The 20,868-nt window shown below is 43.4% G+C and overlaps 4 non-coding genes across 4 annotated transcripts; 2 read left to right on the top strand and 2 right to left on the bottom strand.

Moving 5' to 3' along the window:
• Positions 1 to 5,146: 5,146 nt before the first annotated feature.
• On the bottom strand, positions 5,147 to 5,228 carry TRNAL-UAG (transfer RNA leucine (anticodon UAG)). Its single transcript has one exon. It is a non-coding gene; the product is annotated as a tRNA-Leu (tRNA).
• An 11,564-nt stretch (positions 5,229 to 16,792) lies between these two features.
• On the top strand, positions 16,793 to 16,865 carry TRNAT-UGU (transfer RNA threonine (anticodon UGU)). Its single transcript has one exon. It is a non-coding gene; the product is annotated as a tRNA-Thr (tRNA).
• A 319-nt stretch (positions 16,866 to 17,184) lies between these two features.
• TRNAP-AGG (transfer RNA proline (anticodon AGG)) lies at positions 17,185 to 17,256 on the top strand. Its single transcript has one exon. It is a non-coding gene; the product is annotated as a tRNA-Pro (tRNA).
• Positions 17,257 to 20,433: 3,177 nt separating this feature from the next.
• On the bottom strand, positions 20,434 to 20,515 carry TRNAL-AAG (transfer RNA leucine (anticodon AAG)). The gene has a single exon. It is a non-coding gene; the product is annotated as a tRNA-Leu (tRNA).
• Positions 20,516 to 20,868: the final 353 nt, after the last annotated feature.

The following is a 20,868-nucleotide window of genomic DNA, read 5'->3' as shown; positions in this document are numbered from 1 at the left end:
CTCAGTTAACTATAGACCTGGCTCTCTGGAAACTTCTTGAACAGTAATCTGAGCCCAAATACAAAGGAGTCAGGAGTCTCACCAGCCGCTACTCAATGCACAAAAATCTACGCTAACGTCGGTTACGAGCGATTTCTGATAGCTCACCTGGTAGAGCGGAGTACTCTAGAAATCTGCAACTGTGGCTATCCTTAAGGTCGCCGGTTCGATTCCCGCTGTGTTTTCATGCTTCAGTCTACTCAGCCAACAGAAGGTTTTACTGATGAAGTACTAATTAGAATTCTATTTTCAGGCAACAAAAGAACGTTTTGCTGACCATGAACCCTAATTTTATGCGTCCTCTGTGATTCTGCAGTAGATGTGATTCTGTTTACTCACAAAGTGTGAATTAATGACATTCTTTTTAGATTTGAATCCATCTCCTAATCTGTAAGACTAGTTAACGTTGAGTGGATAATGGCTAACATCCCTCAACCTCACCCCCAAACCCTACACTTTTTCATTTCCGTGAATAATTCATACTGGACAATTCGGGGTTTAAGGAGAAATACTTTAGAAAGGCCTGCCCCTCAAAAGGATCTAAACAAACGATACCGAGAATAAGCAAAAGGTCAAGTATGCATATGGAAAATGTTCCTTCCTTAATAAGAAATCAAATTGGAAACTATTTATTAATATCTAATACTGATAAGAACATTCTTGTAGAATGTCATGGCTTTCTGGAGGACAGTTGGGCATTATAAATCAAGAACTCTAAAAAGATATTGTATTTTATCAAGCATTCTGTTTCTACTTTTAGAAATTTATTATTCAAAAATGAAAAAGGGTATATGCCAAAATCTGTTTATCTGTGGGTGACTGATATTCTTTATACTTTTATGTATTTTTCAAAATGTGCCACTTGTATACATTACATAAAAAAACATTTCTTTACTTTATAAAACAAAGTTTAAAAATACCCAGTGCCATTATGGTAGACAATTTTTGCAGTTTGTTACAAAACCAAATACATGTTTCTCATACAATAAGCAATCACACTCTCAGGTACTTACCCAAATGAGTTGAACATATGTCCACACAGTACCCTTCACATTAATGTTTATAGCAGCTTTATGTATAATTGTCAAAACTTGGAAGCAACAAAGATATCCTTTAACAGGGGAATAGATAAACTGTGCTATATCCAGACAATGGAATATTAATCAGCCCTTAGAAGATATGTTATCAAGACATAAAAAGACATGGAAGTAAATTTAAAGGCATATTACTAAGTAAAAGAAGCCAATCTGAAATGCCCATATACTGTATGATTTCAACTATATGACATTCTGGAAAAGGCAAAACAATGTAGACAGTAAAAGCATCAGCGGTTTCCAGGAGTTAGGTGAGAGGGATGAACATGTGGACCGCAGAAGACTTTTAGGGCAGTGAAACTACTTTGTATGGTGTTACAATAGTGTATATATGTCATGATTATGATGCATTTGTTCAAACTCATAGAATGTACAGCACCAAGAGTGACTCTTGATTTAAACTACAGACTTTGTTTAATAATGGTGTATCAATGTTAGTTGTAACAAATGTACCATACTGGGGCAGGATGTCCTTGATGAGGGAGGCTGTGGGGACAGAGAGCAGAATGTAAGAACTCTCTGTACTTTCCACCCAATTTTGCTGTAAACTTAAAACTGCTCTTGGATGTAAAATCTGTTAACTTTTAAAAAACTTGGTGACTTAAGTAATTCACAGTTTAGTTGAAGTAACAGAATAGATAATGCTGTGTTGATATATTGATACTGCCATAAACGTTTACAAAACGACAGAGGACCACATTTAAGACAATGAAAAGGAGTGATCAGAATGGTGAGGAGAAACTAACTGAAGAGAGCTTCCTGAAGTTGAATTTTGAGCTAGAATTTGACAGGAATATTGACGCATGCTTAAGTGAGTTAAGGGAGCTTTCCGATATGTGTGTGTGGAGACAGATGTGTTGGGGGAAATGCCAGTCAGAGTGCGGGAGAGGAGTAAGGGTAGGCGATGTGGCAGGGGTGGTAGAGTAGAGCTGGAGGAGCGGCTGGTACTGTCAAGAGGAACAAGACAAGGGGACAGAAGGAAGGATAGGGGTTCAGGATCATTTTGGTGGTGCAGAGGTGATGCAGGCAGGAAAAAGGCAGGGATGGTGAATGGCATGAGTGAGGGGAGATAGAAACAACTCGGCATCCTTCCATCAACAGGAGAGGGAATTAACTGAAACTAAGGGACAGTGAAAAGAGCAAAACAATATAAACAAAAACGTTCCGAGGTGGTGCTCTTGAGAGTCTGGGGAATGCTAGTGTCCTTGGTGGATGTAGAGAATGCTGGAGTGTGGAAAATGCTGGCCTGACTGGGGAGGAGGAGTGGGAGAAGGAATGGAGGAAGTTTCAGTTCACTTTGTTTCAATGGAAATGATGGCCTCTATGCAGCTGAAAACATTGAGCTAGGTAGATCAGGTTTCTGGGAGTCACTAGAGGGAGATGAACAGAAAAACAAAAATTAACCCAGTCTCAAGATAATGCACAGAATTACATTTCAGGAAGAAGGGAAAACAAACCGTCAGCCTGAAATAATCAAAAGGGTAAGACTCTAATTTAAAGAGAGTTTACTCAAGCCGAAACTGTGAGGATGGGCCACCTGGAAAAACCAACTCCAAAGGAATAGGGTCAGCATTCCGAAGTAGGAAAGTTGAGGTTTCATTTGTACAGGCAGAGACAGGGGAGTTTTCAGCAGGATTACAACATTATTCATTATTCATACACTATTCATACAAGGTTGGCACATAGTTACAGCCATTTGATTGGTTATAGGCAGTGTTTCTTTTTGGCAAGGGTGCATTTAACATTTTTTGCAGAGGGCATAATAATCATGGGTTTTCTGTTATCTGGTCTAAGCAAACAAAGCAGGACAAGACAAGGGAAATTCACCTATAACGAGGGTCATTAATTAAGAAGACTGTAGGTTTTTGTTCTTGATGTCGTTTAATTCTCTCTGGTACACACAGAACAAGAAAAATAAGAAAGTACGTTAATCTATAATCTGAGAACAGAAGTTGTAACCATATGTGACTCAGATCGCAGTCACATCTCTCTGAAGGCTTAGAGCATTGTGGCGGTGGGTGGGGTGGTTCCAACAACTTTTAAATTTGATTTATTTTCATAAAACAGAATTGGAAGACAGAACAATTGCCTTGTGGAAAAAGGAAGAACAATGATATGGAAATTATGCAAACAGGGAATTTTATAAAAGTGCCAGGAAGGTCCAATTTATCCACAGATATAGAGATATTTTCCCCCGACTAGGCACTGGGAGCAAAACATGCCTTGTCTCTCGATTTCTGAGAGAAACAAAACAAAAGGCTTCTTTTGTGAAGATCTTGGGGGCCCAAGATATTTCTTGGTGATAGGTGGGTGAAAAGGAAGGGAACTGGTCTGGAGGAGTCATCAAAGTGAAATGGAAGATGTTATGGGAGTGCCCGAAAGAGGATTTTGAATGAGGAGGGAGGAAGGTATAAAACGGAGGGCAGGGTCAAAAAGTGGCATGAGGCTGGGCGCCCAGGAGTTCGAGATCAGCTTGGGCGACATAGAGAGACCATTATCAGCTCCTCCGCCCCTCCCCACTCCCGCCCAACCCCTCGGCTCTACCAAAAACAAACAAACAAGCAGACAGCCGGGCGTGGGCGTGGTAGTGCAGAAGTGTGATCCTAGCTCCTTGGGAGACAGGGGGGAGGAGCGCTTGAACCCGGGAGATGGAGGCTGCAATGAGTAGTGATCGCACCACTGCGCTCCAGCCTGGGTGGCATGACACTTGGTTCTTGCACAGAGTCGCAGTTCTCTGCTCAGTTTCTTTCATTCATTCCTCATGTCACGGCAGTGAAATCTCTCCCCGAGGAAGCTGTCCGGCCAAATCCATGAGCACTTCTGTAGGTGACGGGCTGTAGTGGCTGAAAAATGCAGTAGGACAACCATTCTGAGACAATACCACTAAATAGGCCCTGAGTGTATCCCCTCTAATTTTCCACAGTGGGTTAGTTTCTACGCTAGTATTGTAGCTGGATAGTTCAGAAACCTGAACAGTCGCCTCCACCGTAACCTGATTCACTGGGAAGGGGCAGGAGGGTGACTAAACCCACAACATTTACAGACGCCCCCTGGGCCCAATGAATGGAGTTAGTCAAGAATACGCTTTGAAGTGTTTTTGAATCACAAACTTGTCTTCTCCCCATTCACCATGAGGTAACGATGCCTGAATGAGAGCATGAACCTTGCTGAGTTTATTTTTTAGACGGAGTCTTACTCTGTCGCCAGGACTAGGGTGCAGTGGCGCGATCTTGGCTCACTGCAACCTCCGCCCAAGCGATTCCCCTGCCTCAGCCTCCCGAGTAGCTGGGACTACAGGTCCGTCCGCGCCACCAAGCCCGGCTTTGGTATTTTTTTTACTAGGGACGGGGTTTCATCATGTTGGTCAGGATAGTCTCGATCTCCTGACCTCTTGATCCGCCCGCCTCGGCCTCCCAAAGTGCTGGGATTACAGGCGTGAGCCACTGCGCCCGGCTGCTGAGTTTTTGCTTTCTGCATCCATCCGTCCGTCCGTCCGTCCGTCCATCCGTCCATCCATCCATCCATCATGTTCAATTACAAAAGTAACGTGATTAGAACCAAAACAGGGTCTGGGCAGGATATTTCACGAGCACAGAGCTGCAACTCCTAAGGCAGTGCCGGCCGCGGGCTGATAGGACCAATGGGAAAGTTTCTGCAAAAACTTCCTGACCGCCTTATGCTTAAACTAGGTAATGAAAATGATTCAATGTGAACGTGTATTTTAGAAGAGAACTGAGCTTTCCTGATTGCGGGAACCCAAATGGTGCAGTGCAAAAACTGGGATCCAGAGAGTCAGTTCAACAAGTAAGGTAGGAGAGACCGCGGGCGAGGAAGCCTCCCTGCCTAAACGAAAGAATCCCCAACTGGAAATTAGGATTTTAATCACGAACGCAGAATTCAGAGGGAACTGAAGCGGTGTAATCCGCGACAGTCCTGGAGAGGGAAGATTTAATTACCTTAGTAGTTAGAATGTGTTAGTACTTCAGAAGCCTTGATGTACTAAAACATACCACTGGCAGTGGTGGGATTCGAACCCACGCCCCCGAAGAGACTGGAGCCTAAATCCAGCGCCTTAGACCGCTCGGCCACACTACCACACGCGTTGCAACGGTTTGCAATTACTTTCTTCATTCTCTCAGCGTTTTGCCCCAGCGTACAAGTGCAAAATTCTGAATTTTCTTCGCAGAAGCAGGGCTCCAGATAGCATTTTCATTCATCCTTAGGGATCTAAGCAGACCCAAAGAAAGGAGGAATTACTGAATTCTCACTCGCCCTGGGAAGTGGGCTAGCAGGTAATCGAAGATTATTAGCGTCAATGTCTTTGGAAGACCTTTATCTTTTCTTTAATCTAGGCAATAAAACACGGAAACTTTAAAAATCCTACTGGTGATTTGCAAGTTATTCGAGAAGACTGAAGAATAAGAACTCCTTGCTGTTGGATCGTGGTTCTGTGGGTACAAATATTGCTTAGAGTGCCATGGGGTCGAAGTTCAGGTCACTTATTAGGCGCCCTTTCGTTCACAGACCTGTAAGCCTGTCACCTTGTTCAAAGGAAACTCCATGGTCGCTCCATCCTGCAGTTTGAGCATGGAGAGGTTGGGTGTAATTGCCGGGTTTCTTGTTGAGGAAGAAGGCGGCTCTGCACGCTCGGGTAGACCGACGCCTACGCCCACGGTAGTAGCACGGCTCCCCAGAGGGAGGTCACATTCCAAGGGTATCCCCAGCGCAGAAAGCGTGGTTCCCGGGCTTCCCTGGAGCCCTGGTGCTGCTCATTCTTTTTTTTTCCTTCTTCTTTTCCTTTCCTTTCCTTTTCTTTTCCCTCCTTCCTTCCTTTCCTTCTTTCCTTCTTTCTTTCTTTCTTTCTTTCTTTCTTTCTTTCTTTCTTTCTTTCTTTCTTTCTTTCTTTCTTTCTTTCTTTCTTTCTTTTCTTTCTTTTCTCTCCTTCCTTCCTTCCCTCTTTCCTTTCTCTCTCTCTCTCTCTGTCTCCCTCCCTTTCGGCAGTATGGCTATTTTCATGATGTTGATTCTTCCTATCCATGAACATGGACTGTTTTCCCGTTTGTTTGTGTCCTTTCTGATTTCCTTGAACAGTGGTTTGTAGTTCTCTTTGAAGAGGTCCTTCACTTCCATTGTTAGCTGTACTGCTAAGTATTTTATTCCCTTTGAAGCAATTGTGAATGGGAGTTCATTCCTAATTTGGCTCTCTACTTGCCTGCTGTGTTTTTTTTGTTTTGTTTTGTTTTTTGACGGCGTCTCTGTCACCCAGGCTGGATAGGCGACACCCACGGCAGTGGTGCCATCTCGACTCACTGCAACCTCCGCCTCCAGGGTTCAAGCGATTCTCCTGCCTCAGCCTCCTGAATAGCTGGGAATACAGGCGTCCGCCACCACGCCCGCCCGGCTAATTTTTTGTATTTTTAATAGATATGGGTTTTCACCATGTTGGCCAGGCTGGTCTCGAACTGCTGACCTCAGGTGATCCACCCGCCTCAGCCCCACAAAGTGCTGGGATTACAGGCCTGAGCCGCCCCACCCGGCAGCTTGTCAGCTTTCTTAAGCTTTTGGGCTGAGATGAGGCGGTTTTCTAGATACAGGATCATGTCATCTGCAAACAGAAAGAGTTTGACTTCCTTTCTTCCTATTTGAATGCCCTGTATTTCTTTCTCTTGCCTTATTGCCCTGGCCAGAACTTCCAATACTATGTTAATAGGTGTGGTGAGAGAGGGCATCCGTGTTTCGTGCCGGTTTTCAAGGGGAATGCTTCCACCTTTTGCCCATTCAGTATGATGTTGGTTGTGGGTTTGTCACACATGGCTTTTATTATTTTGACGTATGTTCCTTTTAAACTTAGATCATTGAGGGTTTTTAACATGAAAGGATGTTGAATTTTGCAGAAAGCCTTTTCTGCATCTATTGAGATAGTCATGTGTTGTACCATTTCTTTCTAAAAGAGCAGAGGGAAAGCTAGAAAACAGTTTCAGAGGTGATACTTGGGGTCTCCCGCACCCTGAGCGGGAATTACTGACCTGCGAACAACCCCACTTGGCGCAAAGCCCTGGATTATGTATTATTTATATTCTTTGTTGCTGTTCCCACTTGGCTGTTTCCTCGGTCTGTGGATCCAGAAATTCTCCTGGGAGTCTAATTAAAGTTGCCTAATTTTAAGTGCTCCCTCTGTCCCCCATCTCAATCACTCAAAAAAACCACAACCCTTTCTCGCCTCTCCTGGCTCTAGGCCTCTGAGGTCTCTCCCCAAGCCCTGGTGGCCCAACTGGTCAGGTTGAGGGCGAATAGAGAGGAAAAAAGCGTTCTTCCCTGGGCCTTCGCGGGGGCGAAGGTCCTGCGAGTTCACAGTCACCGCTGCCAGGAGTTGGGGGAGGCGAGCAGAAAGGAAGTTCTTAAAAAGCAGCTTTAAAATAGGGCTCAGGGAGCACCGGATAAACGTAGAACCCGGGCAGGGAAGCGGGAGCGGCATAGGAAAGGGCAGGGACGTTCGGAGGTCGGAGGCAGGCTCTCCTCCCGCGCCCCCACCCACTCTAGTCCGGGCTCCCCGCGGTGCCTCCCAAACTCACCCCGTGTTACATCCCCCTCTTCACTCCTTGTCGCCCTCTGGCGCCAGCACCTTCCTCCCCAACGTCCAGCTCACCGGCAGTCTAAGCTCACTGGGTACCCACCGTTGGCCCTGACCAGGTCTCTTTCTCCCTAGAAGGAAGAGGTCAGCACCCAAGGCCAGCAGGCAGCATCTCGTAGGTTTTGAATCCAGCAGGATGGTCAAAGATATGGCCTCCTACGATTCACTTAAGACGGAGAGATTAAAATACCCGTCGCCAGCCCCTTTGGCTGAATGTATGACTACTAAGAAATTTCACATTGTGTTTTCAAGCTTTGGAGGAAGCCTTAGGGTAAAAGGAGTGAGCTTACTGCCTCCATCTACACGCAAGTCTTTGCCAGGGTCAGAAGTGGAAAGACTAATGTTGTTCTTAAGCTAGAGAGAATCCTAGGAATCCTGTGCCACCATCTCAGTGTATAAGCCGAGGAAGCATCAGCTTGAAAGAAAAAAAGAAAGATCCTGGGTTCTTTATGACTTGAAAGAGCTGTGCAGGGTGAATGGGAGGGGAGAGAACAAATATTTAAAATATCTGTTGAACTATTATGCCTAGTATTGAGCCAACAAGAGACTTAGGGCCCATGAATGGGTCTCATATTGAAACTTTTGATGAGATCTCCAGATGAGATTTAACAGTAACATTTATGTCTCTTTGTGTTTCAGTGCTAGTCTGATAAACATACCTGCTATGGTTTGAATACGGTTAATTTGTCCCCACTAGAACTCATGTCGAAATTTGATTTCCAATGTGTCAGTGTTGGGAGATGGGGCCTAGAGGGAGGTGTTTGGATCACAGTAGTAAATTCCTTATGAATGTCTTGGTGCCCTTCTCTCTGTAGTGTGTGAGTTCTGGCTCTGGTGAGATTGGATTACTTCCTTTGGGAATGGATTAGTTCCCTGGGAGAGTGGGTTGTTATGCAGCCAAGATGCCCCCACTTTTTTTTTCTTTTTTTCTCTTTGTATGTGTCTGCTTCCCCTTTGACCTTCTCTGCCTTGTTTTGACCTAGTGTAGTGGCCCTCACCAGAAGCCTGGCTGATGCTGGTAACATGCTTCTCCTACTTCCCAGGCTGCAGAACTGTGAGCTAAATAAATCTCTTTCTTTCTAAATTACTCAGCCTCAGGTATTCTATTATAGCAACACAGAACGAATGAAGACAATACTCATTTGGCCGGGTGTGGTGGCTCACACTTGTAATCCCAGCATTTTGGGAGACCAAGGCAGGCAGATTACTTGAGGTCAGGAGTTCGAGACCAGCCTGGACAACATGGCAAAACCCCATCTCTACTAAAAATACAAAAATTAGCCGGGCATGGTGGCATGTGCCTGTAATCCCAGCTACTCAGGAGGCTGAGGCAGGAGAATTGCTTGAACCCAGGAGGTGGAGGTTGCAGTGAGCCGAGATCGCACCACTGCACTCCAGCCTGGGCAACAGAGATTCCATCTCAAAAAAACACAAAAACAAACAAAAAAACTCATAATACTCATTTAAACAACCCATAGTTTCTCTATGTGTTGACTTTTTTTTTTTTTTAATATGAAGATTCTCATGTGATGGAAGTGACCTGAGCCCATTTTGATCTGTTTTAGTGCCAGATCAGGCAATAAAAGGAAGCAGTCAACAGGAAAGAACTTAGCCATCACAGCAGAGCCCTCTTTGATCCTGGAATGCTGCAGGTTCAAATTCCTCAAACTGACAGGTGTCAGAGCACTTTCTTATCAAGAAAGTACCACACTCTCCTGTTCCTGGCTGAAGTTCCTTTGCTAACAAGTGCGCATAGCTTCTCCTATTCAATTTCCTATTCAGTGTTGCTGGAGTACCTATTTCCTGCCTTGTGCTCACAGGATCCTTCAGTAGGGAGGGAGGAAACTTGGCCTGTTCCTTTCAAGAAGTGGATCACATGTTGGATTGCACAGTACAAACAGTAAGTGCCCTGAGACCCATAAGCCAGGTGTCTTGGTTTTCTTAGTAGAATGCCAAATTTGCTGCATACTTGATTGCCCAGTATCTAAAGCAAATGGATAACCACCCTTTTGGAAAGATGCCTGATACAAATACATGCAGACACATTGCATGTGTCTGGCTGGCACATGTCTATTCCTTCAGTCTTCAGCACAGAATGCTGATATTCTAGGCTCTAGCATTCTGTAATATTGTCGGAGAGTTTAACCTTGAATTTCTTGCTATCCATACCTTGTTAATAGTCCAGATGATGAAAATTTATAGATGAGCAAGAGATTTACTTTAAGGCCTTAATATGCAAAGTGTGATTGGGGGCCAGCAGCATCAGCATCTTCTGGTAGCAGATTAGAAATGAAGAGTCTCAGGCCTACTGAATCAGAATCTGAACAAACTCCCCAAAAGTTAGAGTATGCATTAAATCTTGAGAAATACTCTATGTACCAACTTCTGTATCAAATGTTCTATGCTCATTTAGAGCATCTGAAAGTTCCCACCAGAATCTTTCTGGATCAGTCTGCAGCAGAAGACACGCACTACATTGCAATGTAAAGCTCTGTTCCTAGCTCCAATAGAGAGCCATGCCCCCGGCCGGGCATGGTGGCTCATGCCTGTAATCCCAGCACGTTGGGAGGCCAAGGCGGGCAGAGCACGAGGTCAGGAGTTCGAGACCAGCCTAACCAACATGGTGAAACCCCGTCTCTACTAAAAATGCAAAAATTAGCCGGGCGTGGTGGTGTGCGCCTGTAATCTCAGCTACTTGGGAGGCTGAGGCGGGAGCATTGCTTGAACCCGGGAGGTGGAGGTTGTGGAGAGTTGAGATCGTGCCATTGCACTCCAGCCTGGGCAATAAGAGCAAAACTCCGTCTCAAAAAAAAAAAAAAAAAAAAAAAAAAAGCCGTCCACCTATTGGCCTGAGGACCCCTCTATGTGCTGTAAAATCTTGCTCAAAATTAAATACTATATTTAAATTAAATAATATTTTTGATGACTCCATCAGATAGTCAATGCTTTCAGCATTTATTGAACCCCACTTACTTAGCTCTAATATGGTTTCATATGGTTATCACATTGACCATCACAGTAAAGCAAAGTACTGTGATGTACTTAGAAGTTTTCTAGGCCGGGTGCGGTGGCTCACGCCTGTAATCCCGGCGCTTTGGGAGGCTGAGGAGGGTGAATCATGAGGTCAGGAGTTCGAGACCAGCCTGACCAACATGGTGAAACCCGTCTCTACTAAAAATACAAAAAAAATTAGCAGGGCATGGTGGCACACACCTGTAATCCCAGCTACTCGGGAGGCTGAGGCAGGGGAATAACTTGAACCCAGGAGGCGGAGGTTGCAGTGAGCTGAGATCGCACCACTGCACTCCAGCCTGGGCAACAGAGCAAGACTCTGTCTCAAAAAAAAAAAAAAGTTTTCTAAAGTAAGAAGAGGGAGGGGAAATTTCCTTGTATTGAGCAGGGAGATTTAAGCCCCTTATTTCTAGTTTGTGTTTGTCTTTACACTTTTCACTGAACTTCTTTGGAGACATGGGACAAGAGGGATTTCATGGAGTAATCCAGTGAAATCAATCACCTCTGCAACCTTCAGGTGAAAAGAAATGCAATCTTTGAACTATGGTAAGATCAACAGGAATAGAAAGGGGAAGGATATGAGGCATTTTTTATTCTTTGTTTCTGTTCATCCTTCTGGTATCATTGTCCTCCTTCACCTACTCAGTCCCCACAAATATTTTAACAGTCTTGGTGCTTTGGGCTTAAAACTATCGTGTCTGATGTACAATTTAATTTCTTCTTTGATTTCCCTCTACTGCTTTTCCTAGTCCCTGACTTTAATTCCATAGTGTACCAAGTGCTCAAAACATGGTCAGCTTCCACGTGAACACACAGGAGTGTTTATAATGGGTTTAAACATTTGAGGCAAGCTAGTGGGGTGCATCTGCCAGGAAGCCTTTTGGGACTTGGAAATAGAATCTTGCCCACTTCACATCCACCAAATAAATCTGTGCTTATCATTTGATCAGGTTTGGGGAGGAGCAGAAGACAAACAAGATTATTATCCTTGCTCGTTGGGAACTTGAATTTGAATAAAAGAAAATATCTTCTCCACCTTTTACAATGTATACAATACGAACCCAGAAGAATGAACACACAGAGACACACATGCTACAGTTAGACGGCAATACAAGTGGTAACTGATAATCACCAGAGTGAGTGTAGCCTCAGTTTCCAGAAGGTAAGATGTCTGTAGAAATCTGAAGAAAACTTTGAGAAAGTACAAATCGAGGCAAGTACGTGTGTGTATGTGTGTATGTGTGTGTGTGTGTGTGTGGCTAAAGCTTTGCAAAGTCACGTTCCTTGATATCTGAGATAAACAATCTATGTATCTTGGAAACCAGTATGCCTGTCCATAGGTGTTCATGGATGTTGTTACAGTGAATAATTGGTTGAGTCCTGGTAATTGTGCCTACTTTTCTGGGATATAAATTCCTGACCTTTAAAAATATTCTATAGCCAATGAAGCTGAAAATTACGAAGTCTCCCCCAAAGGATGACATAATAGTTTCCTTTTCTGAACAGAAGCTCCTTGAAATAGTGCACTGTCATGTAAATAAGTATCACTCATTAGACTTCATTTTGCTTGGTTTACTAGAAATTCAGTCCTACCTAGACCCTAGACAATCTATCCTGGAAAATTAGTAGTAGAGTTCTTGACAAAAATATTTAAGCTGAATCTAATCATGAGGAAATAAGTAAATATTAAACCAAATTTTATATGAGGAAATAATCACATTCAGAACGTGAGATTTCCTATAAGACAACTGCCATGAGAAAAGAAAGTCTAAGAGGAGGGGAATTTTCTAGATTAAAGGAGACCAAAGAGACGTGACAACTAAATGCAGTGAGAAATATTGTTAGAATTTAAATTATTTTAATAGGGAGTGGGCAAGTGGGGAAATCTGAATATGGACTGTATATCTATTAGCATATAAGGAATTATAAATTTTCCTGGGTGTGATATGGTACTAATATTCTGCTCTTGGATAGTACATATAAACAGGGGGAAGGGGAGGTAAGAAGGATGCAAATGTTCCTAATAATGGGTGTTCTAGTTAAAGGGTATACAGTTTTTATCATACCGTTTTTTAAACTTTTCCCTAGGGTATCACTATACAAACAGACAGTGGCCAGAATATATATAAAAATAGACCTCTGACCAGTAGTAACCTACAACAGCCAGTGCAGGAAGTCAACCCACAGTGACCAGCACAGGAAGCCATCCCATTATCTCTCTCTCTTTTATTTATTTATTTTTTTTTTGAGACAGATTTTCACTCTTGTTGCCCAGGCTGGAGTGCAATGGTGCTATCTTGGCTCACCGCCTGTCACTGGCTATCTCTGCCTCCAGGGTTGAAGCGATTCTCTTGCCTCAGCCTCCCGAGTAGCTGGGATTACAGGCATGCACCACCACGCCAGGCCAATTTTGTATTTTTAGTAGAGACGGGGTTTCTCCATTTTGGTCACGCTGGTCTCGAACTCCCAACCCTCAGGTGATCCACCTGCCTCGGCTTCCCAGAGTGCTGGGATTACAGGTGTGAACCACAGCGCCTGGCCAGTCCATTGTCTTTAAGCCAGACTTTTAGGAAGTCAGACCACTATCTCTAAGCAACCAGCCCAGGAAGCCAAACAATAACCTCTGTAAAAACCAGACCCAATAGCTAGGAATTTATGAATAATTAACACCTTTCCTATTATTTGTTTCTGTTTCCAAGTTAGCATCAACCAGAGAAAGCCAAATATGCATCCCTAACCAATCACATAGGACGCCCCGCTTCTAGTTAGCCTGCCCACCGTGTCCCCATGCCACAGTCTCCAGTCAGGGCACACTTGAAGGCTTCCCTTTGTCCACTATAAAGTTTTCCCACTCCTCAGCTTGCCTTTGAGTCTCTGCCAAATCACAAGTGATGCTTTTTTGGGTCCCCACTTCCAAGATGGCAAAGAAAAGAAATAACAATGGTCATGCCAAAAAGGGCCACAGCCACGTGCAGCCCATTTGCTACATGAACTATGCCCTATGCCTACCCAAAGGCAAGACTATTAAGAAGTTCATCATTCAAAACGTAGTAGAGACTGCACCTGTCAGGGACATTTCTGAAGCTAGTATCTTTGACGCCTACGGGCTTCCCAAGTTGTTCGTGAAATTCTGTTACTATGGGAGTTGTGTCATTCACAGCAAGGTAGACAGGAACTAATCTTGTGAAGCTTGCAAGGACCGAACACCCCCACCCTGATTCAGACCTATGGGTGCTGCCACATGACCCCTACCAAAGCCCATATAAGAAGGTGAGTCCTTAAGGACTAAAGAAAAAGTCTCTCTAGAGAAAAATAATATGGAAATTATATTTTTAAAAAATCACAAGTGAAGGCTGCTAATTCCTTTGCTATAGAAAGTTCTGAATAGCCTTTGCTTGTTCTCATTAACGGGTGTTCATTTATTTCCACATTAGGATTAAAGTTTTTCCAAATGAAAAGTTGAGAGGAAATGGAAGAAATACAGACAAACAACAAAAAAAGCAATTAAAAATATTGCTAAGATTACAACTAGGGGTCAAGTTGCTCAGCAGAGGAAGTGCTCAGGATGGGCCAGAACACACTGGAGCACAACCAGGTTTGCTGATGCTAAGTCTAATAAACTAGTAGAAGGAGTTCTTGGAGTTTCCTAGAGTCAGACAGGCCAACTTGAGTGAATTGTGGAGTAAGGGGCTGGAAGAATGAGAATGTAACATAAGGTCCTGGGACAACCTTTGATGGTAGGAGGTGGGCTGAATGTGGATAGGGTCAATTGGTCAAAGGTTTATTTGTACTGATAGAGGAGTGAGAACCCTCTCTGCAAAGCCAGCCTCTGTCTAGGAGAAACTGGAAACATCAGATCCATGGTTGTTGCCCTGGCTTCTCTCCTTGGAATACTTTGAATATTTTAAATTATTATTATTATTATTATTTTATTTTTTATTTTTAGACTGAGTCTGGCTCTGTCGCCCAGGCTGGAGTGCAGTGGTGCGATCTCGACTCACTGCAACCTCCGCCTCCTGGGTTCAAGCAATTCTCCCGCCTCAACCTCCCGAGTAGCTGGGACTACAGGCGCGTGCCACTATGCGCTAATTTTTTGTATTTTTAGTACAGATGAGTTTTCACCGTGTTAGCCAGGATGGTCTCAATCTCCTGACCTCGTGATCCACCCGCCTCAGCCTCCCAAATTTAAATTATTCTTAAATGTATAACAGTCTGTGGATAGAAGAGAAGAAATCAATTCATGTAGGGAATAGAAGTGAGCTTGCCAAATTGTGACAGGGTGAGAATGAGAGGACAGATTCTAAGAGAAGGTGAGGAGCCATCATGAATACCATCAGAGAAAGACAAGCAAAGAGAGCAGGAGAAACAGCACAGAGGAAGAAGGCCGTTTGAGAGACAGTTTGCACTGCTTAGTAATTTTGCCTATGGCCAGTCTCTCTGAAAATAATAATAATGAAGATAATACTAACAATGATGATAATAATAAACACCTATTTCCAAAACTGGGACATTGAGACCTGGCAAAGTTAGATAACCGATTTAGGTTTTTTCTAACCACTGCACTACATATTCTATGTCTATACATGCCAACAATCACACATTAACTATGACCAAAAGTTTATTTTAATTTGACTTTTCTGCTCTAGAAAAAAGGTAGGCCTACTTGTGTTCCCCTGACGTTAAAAAAAAAAAAAAATGTAGGCAACCTGCCATTTCCTTAAGCTATGAGGTGTGTGTTTAGGCCCAAAGAGAACGTTAGAGGTTTTCTCCAGTGAAGTGTCTTGTGTAGGCAAATAGAGCATAGAGACTCAATTTTTAATTCAATCAGTTAAAACAAAGCCTTGTAGTTCTCTTGGGAGCAGGAGACTGAGGGTTAAACACCCGGGAGCAGTAGAAGCAACAGCCCTTGTCAGTCTACAAAAGATATGTATTCATCTCACCTTAGGACAACATCGTAAGGCCTCTTCCTGACTCATCCCTAATCCAAGAAAATCTGCCACAAATGCCTTACTTTGCCTATCTAAATAGAGCACTTTTCTTCCTTGAAAATGTGTAAGGTCAACAGCATCATGTTTTACGTTTAAATAATGAAAAATAAAGGAGACAATGAATCATAATAACCTTACAGATTTCTTACAAATTTTGTGATCTTGGACATGAAAGCACTAAAAAATTGTGAGTATAAGAGCAGAGCTGCGGTCAGAGGGTCTAAATCTTACTAAGTAGAGTCGCGTCACTTCTTGGGGTTTCATGAGTCAGTGCTTAGTTTCCAATGTTCTCACCTACGGCTTATTTGCCGTAAGAAATGGGTACGAGATCTTTCTTAGTTAAATAATTGTTTAGTTTCTGTTCACCAGCTTATATAAACAAGGTTTCTAAAAATTGAAAACAATCTTTTCTAAAAAGTCGTATTATTTTCATACCAACTATGTGTAAATCTGTGTATGTCTTCAGGGAAGGATTAAACTCTTCTTCCTCAACACCCCTTTTCCCTGTTTGCTTCTACCTCTGGACCTTGGAAGAGTGAGGGATTAACTCCAGAAAGGCAAGTTTAGAGGTCTAGGGATCTGGATTGAGAAAGGAAAAAGCCGTGGAAAATCTCTTACCTCCGTCCCTGGATTTTACCACCATATTAAGCGGAAGGCGTGCACTACAATTTCCTTGTCCATCAGACGCCCTCCATAGACGCCTCATATTTCGGGAGGTGTGTGTGTGGGGGGTCGCCCTTGTACCCAAAGATCTGAAATTCTTACATGAACACCATTTCCATGCACCACAGAGGCACAGTAGGCAACGTCTCAAGAGAGTATCAGGGTGAGGAACGGGAAGACAGCCTGGTAGTTGCTCTGCTCAAAGCAGAATCTTTTCGAGGGATTTACAGAGCACGAAAATGTTTTCATTTTGTAGGAGAATATCCTGGAATTTTACTCAAGCTAACATCCTATTCAGTAGCTGGAATGCTAGAAGCATAATAACAATCTATAAGATGAAAGGTAGAGAAACGGCACCCGGGGAGGGCTCCATAGCTCAGGGGTTAGAGCACTGGTCTTGTAAACCAGGGGTCGCGAGTTCAATTCTCGCTGGGGCCTGTGTTCCTTTTTCCCTTCTACCCACAGGGATTTCCACATCAGAAGGTAATCGGGGTCGGACAACGCGGCAGCAGTGTGGCTGTCGCTTGGCACATCTGCATGTCTTCGGCGTCGCTTCGGCAGTCATTTAGGCTAGGCGGGTTCACGCCTGCTACAGAAGCTGCCAGTCTCAGTGACTCTTGGGGCGTGTGGTTTACCTCTGCTGTGCAAATAAGTACGCATTCTTGCCGATAGAAGGCACCCAAGAACCTAGATCATCAGAAAAATGCCTGATGATCTGAATGAGCCTTAGAGCAAAACGTAAGCACCTTTTCAGCACGGCTCGTTGGTCTAGGGGTATGATTCTCGCTTAGGGTGCGAGAGGTCCCGGGTTCAAATCCCGGACGAGCCCCCCTTTTCAACTTAACAAGGTATTCCTTGTTGAAAACTTTGCGATTGTACTTTGCTGTCCCTATATACTATTCTTTGAAAAATTGCAGCCGTTAACTCCCCAGAGATGTGAAGAAGCACAGCAGAGAAACCCCCAGGTGATCCTTTTTATTCTCTCTGACAAACTATAACACATCGTCCTCTCCCTGCCTACCTCTAGCAATCCTGTCAAGTCAAAGTCTATGCAAAGTTGCTCGGAAATTTTAGCCCTTGATAAACACAAGGAGCTGCTTTCTTTCCTGGGAATGAATTGGGAGCGGACACGTACTAACATTGTCACCGTGTGTAACTGTATGATGTGTTATCTTTTAAAAAGGGGTTTATATGTTATTACATAATATTGCCTTTTCTTCTCCTTTTCCTTTCTTTCCTTTTTCCCCACCCTTTCTGGTGTTTGTTTGTTTTGTACTGTAAGGTAGGCAATGAATTCTGTTAATTCCAGTGGAGCAATAGAGTGATGAGGGAAAGTGTATGTCCAGAGGCAAATTTTGAAACGTTAACTTTAAAAATAATGTTTTGTGGATCCTTAGCAACTTTCTTTATTGTGTGAATAACTATTACAGAATAAAACGATTCCGTTAGAAGTGAACTATATCCCTTCCTGGCAACAGATGGACTAACTTACCCACATCGACACTCATCATCTCTGTCTTCTGTCTTGTTTCAAGGCCCATCTTTCACTTCTCATATTTAAGGGCAGCTCCTTCAGTTTCACATCAGATGAATTTCCCATTTCCTCTCCTTTGGGTAAAGACTTGGTTTCTGAAATCAACATTACTTCCGCACCTCCACCCCCAAGCCCCTAACAACACACACAGCAGCTATTTCCCCAGTGTGCCAATCATTTCCATTAGCATACAAACACCAAACAGCTGCAGTATCACCAATCCTTAAAAAAAATTCCTTCTTAACCTCTCTTCCCAATTCTTTCTTCTGCATAGATAAAAAAAACTTCTTAAAAGTTATGCATTGTGTATCTCAACTTCCTCCCCTCATGCTCTGTCTTCAACTAATTATGATCAGGCCTTTTTTCTCCACCACACCACTTGAAATGGCTTTTGTCAAGGTTACCAATGACTTTGATGTTTCCAGATCTAAAAGTCACTTTTCAGTCTTCGTCCTACTTCATTTCTCATCTCAGGAGGCTACTTTTCAGTCTCTTTTGATGGCTCCTTTCCTGACCTCTCAATATTTGAGTGTTATTTTGCTCTCCCCTTGCCCATTTGTTTGTTTATCTCTCTATACTTATCAAGTCATGAGGCTTAACATAGCATCGTATACTGATGATTCCTATTCATAAGCCTTGACCTAGGTTTGTAGATATAGTCACCTGCTTGCTCCAGCATGTGAACGAGTTATAGGCATCTCAGAATTAACTTGTCTCAAATGATACCCTTGATTTCCTGCCACTCCTCTTCCAATTGCTGTCTAACCACCACCCATATCTCAGGAAACAGATCCATCATTTATCCAGTTTCTCCAACATCACATCCAATCCACTGTTCTATCTTCGTCTGTTTCCCAACACACTCATTATCACCCTAGTCTAAACTCTCTTTCATCTCTTACAAATCCCATGATAGCCTTCTAACGCATCTTCCTACTTTTTCTCTACTCCCTATTCTAGAGAACAGCCAGAGTTATCCTATTACAATGTAAGCCAAACAATGCTCTCCTCCACTTAAAAGCAGCCAATAACTTCTCACATTTAGAACAGAATCTGTGATCGAGCCCTTGTGTGTTCTGGTGGTGTCTGTCCCTCTGATTGCAACTGCTTACCCCCTCCTCCTCCTTCTCACTCACTTTCTTCTAGCTATACTGGCCCTCCCACTGTTCCTCAAATCCATGTGCCTTGTTTCTTATTCCGGACTTTTCATGTACTGTTTCCTTTGCCTAGAACATCTCACTTCCTCAAATATTTGTATCCCTCTCTCTCTCTCACTCCTTCTGTGCTCAAATGTTACCTCTTTAGAGACAACTTCCTTGACCACTCTTTCCAAAATAGCCTCCAATTGCCATTATACCCTACACTAATTTATGGCAGTTCACAGCATTTATCACTACTTAATATTATTATATGCAGTTCTTTCCTTCTTTTTTTCTGTTTCCCCTACTGGGATATAAGCTCCAGGAAGGCAGATCTTTTGTTGTGCTCGATTTTGTACCCTCAGCACTTAGCAATGTGTACTATATGTAGTTGGCAATTAATAATGAATAGATGAATGGATGGACGAATATTACCACACTTCTGGGCACACCTGCTGGTCTCCAGAGGCCACAATTAAATGGCAATTTATTTCCAGTTTCTGTAGAGTCAGATTGGAATCTTCCCAGGGATAATAGCCATGGCAATGGAATTATGTTACAAATGGATACCTAAATTGATCTTTCTTGTCTCTGCAGACTATACGCTAAGCACCTTACACGTATTCACTAATTTTCATAATAGAGGTATATATTATCTCCATTGTACAAATGAGGAAATAGAGGCACACAAAAGGTAAGCAGCTTGCCCAAGTCACACAGTTAGTAATGTGAGAATTGCCACCCCTTGCATTCTAACAGCCCAGCCCACGGTCCCTTCACCATCCTTCCCAAATCACTGCACGACCTTCCTTATGCCTCATTTGTTTTCTACTCGATGATGTTTTACAATGTTTCCAGACCGTCTTTTTTTTTTGTAATTGTAGGATTTATTTTTCCATTGTAGACTGTGAGTTTCCCTTGTGGGCAGGCATTACTTTATTCATCTTTCTGTACTCCTCCATAACTAGAACAGTGCAGATTATGCTCGTCTACTTAAAGGCAAAGAGCTCAAAATACGCTTGTCCACTTAAAGGCAAAGCGAAGGCTACACATGAGTTATATTAATGTCCTAGCACTTTCCCTCCTTTGGGAAACCATGGATTCAAAAGCATCTTTATGATCTTGAGAGGATTTTGCTGTCTTTATGAAGTACTTCACGTTATGAAACACTCAGAAATACGAGACGTTCCAAAATAGCGCACAGCTATATTCTTTACCAACTGGAGATACGAGATTGGGTGCTAGAGAAAGGTGAAGAGGCTGTGTTAACGTGGTAGCACCAGTACAGTAATCGGAATACACGGATGGTTTCCCTAAAAAAAAAAAAACCACATGGCAGCGGTGGGATTCGAACCCACGCCCCCGAAGAGACTGGAGCCTTAATCCAGCGCCTTAGACCGCTCGGCCACGCTACCTGCTAGCTAATAGCGGGAGACATAGTTTCTACCCTCTTTTACCCTCTCCACCTGCCAACTTCATGATCCTGTATTTGTAGTTTTACCAGATTTTTTCTTTCTTTTCTTTCTGGTTTGTTTAGCTCTCCTTCATCTTTTAAGCCGCACTATTTGAAATTGGTGGGAAGAGTTATAATACATGTTTTGAAAGGCGTCCCGAGAGAGGGAGGGCAACCTTGTGAGGTCTAACGGTTTGGAGCGCCAGCCCCGTGCCAGGCAAGGCAGGTCACCGAGCAGCGTCGGGGCCCTCTTCTGCCTCGGGGTCTCTCCACGGAGGGCGCCCTGCGGCAACAGCTTTCGCCGGCCGCGGGCAC

The sequence above is a fragment of the Pongo pygmaeus genome, chromosome 15 (assembly GCF_028885625.2).
Source record: "Pongo pygmaeus isolate AG05252 chromosome 15, NHGRI_mPonPyg2-v2.0_pri, whole genome shotgun sequence".
Lineage (NCBI taxonomy): Eukaryota > Metazoa > Chordata > Mammalia > Primates > Hominidae > Pongo > Pongo pygmaeus.
Note: the sequence above shows the minus strand (reverse complement) of the source record. Positions and strands in the feature narration are given on the sequence as shown.